This window comes from Gopherus evgoodei, chromosome 12 (assembly GCF_007399415.2).
Source record: "Gopherus evgoodei ecotype Sinaloan lineage chromosome 12, rGopEvg1_v1.p, whole genome shotgun sequence".
NCBI lineage: Eukaryota > Metazoa > Chordata > Testudines > Testudinidae > Gopherus > Gopherus evgoodei.
Window position 1 is genome coordinate 10,850,767 of NC_044333.1, and position 8,993 is coordinate 10,859,759.

The following is an 8,993-nucleotide window of genomic DNA, read 5'->3' on the forward strand; positions in this document are numbered from 1 at the left end:
CAGCTACAGAAACTTCCTTTGAGTCTTCTTGTCCTCTGCATAGACTACTTTGACACAGAGGGTCAGGGAAGTTTACTATGCTTTCTTCCAGCACATAGGGACCACACTGACTCCCGGTCTCTTTTCTCCTCTTTCCAGACTTATGTCAGGAATGGCTCCAGGAGTTCTGGTGGCAGTCTCCCCTGCTAGCACTGGACCAGTAAAGAAGGTGCATCCATGGAGTAAGGCTAAGGAGGTGGGTAAGTTAATGTTCCCTATACTGTTATATCTAGTCAAGGGATTCTCAGACCTGGAGCGCAGCATCAGGCTAGTCTATACAAACACTTAGTTTGTAGCAAGTTGGGATGTAAATGTAGTGCATGGCAGGTTAGTGAAAGGTAGTGTCCATGTGAACCCTGCTGCAGCACACTGTGTTCTGTACTGTGCTTTGATCTGTTTTGAAATGGGAGTAGATGAAGATGCAGTAGGAAACTTTTAGAGCATTGCAGCAGGGTCTACACAGAGATGTGGCAGAGTAGCTCATAGCTGCATACCACCCTACTGCAGCTTGTGTACCATCAGTGGTATGTGTACAGCAATCTGTGAACTATCTCAGTCCATTCCCACCTGACCAGTGTAGGATTACTCCCTAGACTATGTTTTCCAGTGCTTTGTAAAGGACTCATTTAAGCCAGATACTTTTTTGATTTCATGAATGCACAAGAAAGGGAAAATCTTTTCAGCATTATGCGGTTTTGGTAATATGAATTTGGCAAAGTTAGAACAGTATTTACCTTATTGCAACTGAAATAAATGTTAGTATTTTTGGTTGTTGCCCTGATTGTAAGGTAAATGTTCCACTTTTAATCCTGTTTATTGTATGATCTTACATATAATCTCTTGAACTATAGTGAAGAGACATCAGATACGAGACAGTCAGGAAAATAAGAAATTTATTTCCTCTACCTGTTTCTCCTTCCTACCCAGCTCAACCAAGCAACAGTAGCAGCATATCTCATGTTCCTGTGTGCTCCTGCCCATAACAATGGAGTGAAACTGCAAGTTTTGTGTCAGGACCAACTTGCTGATTTTTGAGAATATGCCATAACTGAGACAGAGGCACTGGTGTAATTCTCCCAAAGGGGAATTTAAGAACGTAGTAGAGCAGGGGTGACAGGAGCATAGGAAAATAACATATTCCCATAAACCTTTCTGGAATTCAGGGCATGAACTAAATCTCATTAATATCAATTAGAGTCTTTTCACTGACTTCAGTGGGTTTTGGAACCAGTCCTTAAACCTCTGGCTTAGGCACTGAGGGACCTAATGGGCCCTTTCTCATCTGAAGCTTCTCTGCTGCAGTGGTTGTACTACTCTGCTTTAGAAAGAAGAACAGACCAGGCTACACAAGGAACGTATCCAAAATATAGGCAACTTAAAGTTCATTCATTCAGCAAGACTGTTCCTATTGTCCTCCAATTAAAGGGCCTGGTGAGAACAGCCATTGTATGTTACCAGGAGATACTTTGGCTCATCTAGAAACACACGTAAACCTCAAACCCCAAAAATGCTCTGAAATACCACTGCACTGCAAATGCTTTCTGGGCACAGTTATGGAAGAACAAGCATCACTTTAATTCCAGATTCCTAAAAAAAAAAAATTCCACTAGATACAGCTTTGAAAATGGAATAAGATCTGCTCAGGATAAGTATGCAACTATGAGCTTGCATATAGTTTGTTAGAGATTATCATGGTTCATGAAAGTGGAATGGCCATATCAAATCAAATATAAAGTATGTTTTAAGGTCTCCCTTAGGCAATATTCAGGCCTTCAAATAGGGCCAAGTAACTGATTTCATACATCCTGGCTGCTGCTGACAGCAGCTCAAGTATATAGTTGCTGACAACAGTTCCTGCAAGCCAGTTACTCTCCTTTTTCCTTAGCCCATGATTCAGGAAATGAGAGGAACCCATGTTCAATCTTAATGAGAAGAAATAGCTCCCACCCTGTGCCAGCAGCGCAGCCCTCCCTCCTCCTCATGGAGAAGAGAGAAAAGGTTGTCTATTAAGAGTAATTTAATGTGTTGCTTGTTTTCAATTTGTTATACACCCAAATGCTATGTTGATGGGCGTAGAAAACATTAAAATAACCAGACCAGAAAGTCATTAATCATTCTACGTAATCACTTCCCAGGTCTGCTCCTTAGCATTTGCTTTTGTTAAATGAAAGAACTGCAGCTGCAGTGACTCATCCTCAGTAGCTCCAGTCTCTCAGCCTCAGTCAATTACAGCCAGAGCAATGTTGCACTTATCTTGCCAAAGAATAAACTAAGAAACATTGATTTACAGCAAATTAGAATATAGGAAGACCCCTTTGCTAGTAGAAGGGGTTACAGTATATTTGATATCTTGACAGCAAAGTAGACATTGTGCCAAATAATATAGCCAAAAAGGATGTTACATCAGAATGTGGAAAACTTTATTTTTAGTGTTCAGAGGTGCAGTATTAACAATATTTGAATATTTAATTCTCCAGAAACTGTAAATAAGAGTTAATGATCAGAGAGACTGGAGATGTCTGAGGGGTGAAAACATTATCTAAAGTTGTACTCTTACATATAAAGTAAAGCCTCTGTCCAAATGCCACAGGGAAACACTGAAGAGATGTAACAGTTTGGATAGTCTAAGTTATATGATTGCGTATGTATAATATATGGAGAGGATATCCACCGGATAAATTGTCAGGTCATGTGAAATATTTATTGTGGATGCAGAACAGAAAAGATTCAAACCTGGGATAGTGACAGGGATATTTTTTATACGTAAAAACATCATGATTTTAATATCTTACAGTCCTTCAAGGCTAGAAAAAAGAGCTTTATGCCATTAGAAGGAGATAAGTCAATCTGACCCAGTATTTTATGTTTTAGTATAGAAAATTTTAAGTCCATTTTAGAGCACAGCTTGGATCTGCCTTCAAATAGTCCAATATTTAAGAGTAAACAGTTCCTAAAGTTGTTTTAATTTCTGCATTGTACAAAGAATATACAAAATACATGACATTATGGGGTGGTATAAAGATTTTATCAGCACTCAGATGAGGTGTCCTGTATAACTTACGTATAGCACTTGTGATTAAAGGCTTTTTCAACATATCATTATGCCACACCATTATATTCTCTGCACACATGTAATAGTGTCTATAGCATAGTTCAGGGAAGAGTGCTAACTACACAGAAGAACAAGTACAGAATGGAGGAAGCAGTTAGTCTTAGAATAGCAAGAAATGTTTTGTTATCAGGGATGACAAAGTCTAGAAGCAACAAGGAGCAAAATGAGTAGAGGAAGAGCTAGTAGAATTTTGCAAGGAAAGAAGTCAAGCAATAGAGCTGGGAGGTGAGATTAGTTTAAAAAAATCCAGCCTTTCCTTGTAATTCTTGAGGCTGGTGGTAATCCAAGCAGGTGATCAGTTTGTTTTAACAGAAAGGGATCATGGTTACTGGAAGTGAAATGGGACACTACACAATAGGTCTAACTGCTCTTTATTATTCTGAAGCAGTCAGGAAAGCATTTGAAGGAAATGTACAGACATGGTTGGATGAAAATAGCTAAGAGAATGCATTATACACTCAGTTTCTGGAAATATACGTTGAGTCTACTGCCTTAGGGCCCTATTTGGTCTCTGCTATGCAGGCAGAGTTCCCATTGGCTTCAGTGGGAGCTTTACTTTCACGAAGGTGGCAGGATTGTGACCTTATGGGTGGTTCCTTTGAGCTGCAATTTGAATTATTTGTACACCTTCACAATATTAATAGTCAGTGGAGCAGAACTGACTCCCAGCTCCAGTAGCTAAAATGTAACATTTTCTAGCCTCTGTTAAACTCGCTTAGGGCGTGCGTGAAGAATGAAAGGTTCTGGTTTGAGATTAGGTAGGTAGTGGAAAGAAATCTGATATTGTAGAGAGGTCACCTAGGCCTCATTTACTGGGAGACAACTATCCTATGGACTAAAGGAAAGGGGATTACTAATGTTTACAGACTGTCCTGGTAACAGCAAGGAAGAGTTGAGGGCTAAGGCAGAAGTGCTTAGATCTTCCATTATTTGATTCATTGAATATATCTAAAAACGTTAGGAGAGTGAAAGTGACTCAGGGAGTTAAACTAATGACCAAAGGCAGACCTGGGTTAAGCAGGTCTGAATTTACTCATTTACCTCTAGTCTCAGTGTGGCCCCACAGTTCCACAGACTGGATTGCCTGTGATGTGAAGTATTATGGTGCTCTTTAAAAGCTTAGCTATTAGAATTTCAAGTTGTAGTAGGAGTGAGGAGTTTATTCTGTGATTGTGTTCCATCCAAAGACAATACACAAGCCAGTATCGTAAGATAATTGTTTGTTACTTGATCTTGGAAAGGAAAATTGTTTAACAGTACTATATATGTACATTTAGAGACTGAGAATACAGAGTTCTTATCACATTTCAAGGAACTGTTAGAGAACTGAAAGTTAGTAGTTTTGTAGTGGACAGAGCCTCTCAAGATGTCTTCCAGCAGGTGCCAGCTTGCTGAAATAATCAGCAAATAAGAGTCAGCTAGTATTTGGGCCCCTATCCAATGCTAGGTCTAGATCTCTGGATCTTCTCTTGATCCATTCTAGATAATATAACTTTGTGTATTGTGTCAACTTTTCAGCTCTTTCAGATGGTTCAGATCCGAGATTAGGGAACTAAGGCACCTAATGCTTGGCAGTTAGTTTCATGCTCAGAATTTATGATGCATATTTAGCTTGGGGCAAGTTGTAATTTGCAGAAGGAACTTTATTTTTATTGTTATGGTTCAGAATTCAAGATTCTTTCATAATTTTTCATGCTGAAAGCTGATCGCTGATGATCGACAGACTGCTTCAATTGCAGTGTATAAGAGAACAAGCAAGAAGCTCTCTGCATTGTTACTGGATGCACCAGGGGTCTGTGAAAGCTTTCTTTAGTCCAGCACAGGCAATTGCATTTTAATCACTCTTTTATACTTTAAAGCACAGCCTTGTTTATCACAAATCAATATTTTAGAAGAACATCATATTAGTACAAAATATAAACAAATTACGTGTCCTCTATTAAAAAACTGCATGAAGTGACTTAGAAGTAGCATCTTTTTAAAAATTCTTTATATACTTTTCTCCCACACACACCCCTTTACTCTGTCCCAATTTCTATTCATGAATTTAAGATGGAAGTAAACTCTAGTGGTATTTTAGCTGTTTGCCACTACAACATAGAGCCAGCACCCTTAGCCATAACTCTTTGTTAAAAGAGACAGAGTGTCAGACTAATTGTTTTGGAGAAATTCTAGGTCAATTCCTTTCTACCAGGTTTTGTAATCCTTCAGCATATTTGTTTTAATTCTTTCAAGACAATGCCTTGATCATTTGTTTTATAAAAATAGATTATTTTCATTTTCTGTTCTCTGTCGACTACTGTCTTCTCAAAATAAAATCCAGTCTGTAAAACAGGTTGTGAAGTTTTCTGGACATTTTAGGACTTTTTTTAGAATACTCTCAGTATTAAATTATAATAATATTTTTACTCTGTAGTATTCATTGCCATAGCAGCTAACTGCTTTTTATACATTATTCTGCAAATAGAGGATAAACTTAATTCATATGAGTAATACCACTAATTTCAATAAAACTACTCATATGACTAAGAGTATTCACATGCTTCACTGTTTGCTGGATTGAGCTTTTAGGGTCAAACCCTACACATTTAATATTATTTAATTTACACTAGTGCCTAGAAGCACCAATCAAGATCAGGGCCTTATTGTGTTAGGCACTGAACTAACACCTAATAAGAGATTATTACTGTACCAAAGAGTTTACAGTCTATTTAGAGAGAAACTATACAATCTATACAAGAGAGACAAAGAATGGGCGGGTATACAGAGGCACAGAGAGGTGCCCTAAGTCACAGAAATGTCAGTGGCAGAACTGGCTTAAAATCAGAATACCTGAATCACAGTTCCATACCTTATCCACAAGAACACACTGCCACTTGTTTTTGGCCTCTTATTCAGGAAGAATTCCCACTATAGGATTGTGACCTTAAAAAAAAAACATATGGCATAGAGCCACCCACTGTGGCTAGGTGAAGGGGAGAAACGGTTTACTTATTAATTAAATTAAAGAGGAAACTGAAAAAAGTCAGACCGAGGCTAAATAAAATAATCCTGCGTCATGCTCCAAAGCTTTCTAAACTCAAACTGTGGTGAAACTCCCAAGAGGAGTGACAAGGACATAAACTAGAAAGCCCCAAGGTTGGTCCTGCAATTTTTAACCATATAATTTGACAGTGAGAGCCTCTGTGATGGTTTGAACTGCTGTGGAAAAGTATAGAGTCAGACAGACTCTCAGGTAGCCATTCTTCAGATCATTCAAAGCATTACAGTCACCACAAAACCTGTGAATTGTACCCAGAAGCAAATAAGAAGCCAGTGCAAAATGTGTTATGTGCTCATTGCATAGGTGCTGACTCCATGGGTGCTCTGGGGCTGGAGCACCCCTGGAAAAAAATAGTGGGTGCTCAGCACCCACTGGCACCCCCTTCCTTGATCAGCCCCCCCCCCAACACCTCCCACCCATTTGCAGGCCCAGTTGGTCAGCTCCTCCTCCTCCCCCCCCAATGCCTCCCACCCACCGTGATCAGCTGTTCAGTGGCATGTGGGAGGCACTGGGGAGGAGGAGTGAGGGTGACACACACTTGGGAGGGGGCAGGAAGAGGTGGGGCGGGGACAGGAAGAGGTGGGGTGGAGGTTTGGGGGAAGAGGTAGAGTTAGGGCAGGGCCTGGGGTGGAGCGGTGGTCGAGCACTCCTCAGCAACTCAGACCCCACCTCTGGCTTACAATATTATACCCCACACGGTGCAGGTCCAGCTGCCCTGCCTTACGCTGCATTTATCTAAAAAGTCGTATGATCTTTGAGGGGTCTATATTAGGCCAGAATAGTTTCAGCCTCCAGGCCAGCCATAGATACCTACTGCTACCTGAGATCAGGAGCAGCAGTTAGTTTGATAAGACCCCTATTGTGTGAACTATTTTGATGAAAGATAAGTGTATACTGTTAATAGACGTGGCGAGCACCATTTCTACCCATGCTTTCAACTGTCAATAAGCATCACCTAAGCCAGAATCTTTGTACAGATAAGTAGTTCTAAAGATTTCTGTGTATGAGAGAGCATCTTGTATTTTAGATCAGATGATTGATTCAAGAAGTGGGCAATCGGTAGGGGTGTGGAAAGACCGCATAGCACAGGAATCCCAGGAGTATTTCTGGCTGACAACCAGAATTTCTTGGCGGGGGGCAGATGCTTCACTTTATTACTGGTTGGGACCCTCCTTTGGGAGTCTAGCACAGACATCATAAAAACAAGTAGATCCTTCTTCACTCAATTTTTTTTTTAGGCTTTATTTTTACATGATACAGAACCAAAAAGGGCACATACCCAGTGTATTAAGATTGCATTTGCAGGTAACTTTTTAACATTGTATTTTACTATGCTAGTTACCAGAGTTGCAAGTTGTCGTGATTTCTCCTTGCTGTTTTTGAATGATGCCCCCTTGTGTAATTTGATTTTCTAAATCAGTGGTTTTCAACCTTTTTTCATTTGTGGGCCCCTAAAATATTTTGACTGGAAGTGCAGACCCCTTTGGAAATCTTAGACATAGTCTGCGGACCTCTAGGGGTTCATGGACTACAGGTTGAAAACCACTGCACTAAAATATCTGTCCTTTCCTGATATTGCTTGCTTCGCTCACCAGTTAATCCGATTTTAAATTCATGTTGACTGCTGCAAGCTAGACACCACCAGATTTTTAGCTGTGCTCTTCTGATTTAACCTTCATTGCATTTTGAGGAAGCTGTTGTTTTTGTGGATGCAGAAAGCCATTGCTATTGTAAGATGGTGCAACACCCTGAAGTTAACAGGGGCGGCTCCAGACACCAGCACGCCAAGCACATGCTTGGGGTGGCAAGCCACTGGGGGCGCTCTGCTGGTTGCTGCGAGGGCGGCAGGCAGGCTGCCTTCGATGGCTTGCCTGCAGAAGGTCTGCTGGTCCTGCGGCTTTGGCAGACCTCCCGCAGGCGCAGGCTGCCTTTGGCAGCTTGCTTGGGAGGGTTCGCTGGTCCCGCAGCTTCGATGGACCTCCCACAAGCATTCCTGCGGAGGGTCTGCTGGTCCCGCCACTTCGGAGGATCCTCCGCAGGCAAGCCTCCAAAGGCAGCCTGCCTGCCGTGCTTGGAGCGTCAAAATGCCTAGAGCCGCCCCTGGAAGTTAGGGTGTCTTGAAGGCTAAATAAGTCATACTAATTCACTTCCCTTGCTTTTTGACATTTGAATTTTACTAGCTTTCACAGAATGAAGGATCTGCAAGGCTTCCATTGGAGAATCAGAAAATAAAATTAAAAGCGGTGATTTCCCAGCAAGCCTATAAAGTGCTGGAGAAGCACATTTGACTTTAAAGCCTTCTAAACAACACCTAGTTTTTTGGAATGAGTTTGCTAATGGGGAGCCTGCATAAATGCCTCTGTCACTTGGGTGTGTACTATCATAATTGCTGGAAATTTATGTGACTTTAGAAAACATGGAAAGACAGCTACACAAAGGTGTAAAGTGTCTTTACAGATTTAAATATCACCATATATAGCATAAGGTGTGTGTTTTGGGTTGCTGGTTTACTTTTTTTAATCTGTATAGATTTATCTGTTCTTGTTGCTTTGTGGAACAATATGAATTTGTGAGCTTCAAGGTTGTTACTTTAAAAATAAACTTTTCTGAACTATTAGAGATGTTAAAATGGGCGTCAAATGAGTGCATTTCATTGCCAACCATCAGTAAAAAGCTCCCTGTTCTGGAATACATTACCAGCTTCTGTCTGTGTTACGTTTTAAAAATATCCTTGTAGGTAATGACCTGGACCACAGGTTACCTACAAAAAAATCAGAGTGAAGAACACTCTTTAAAAAG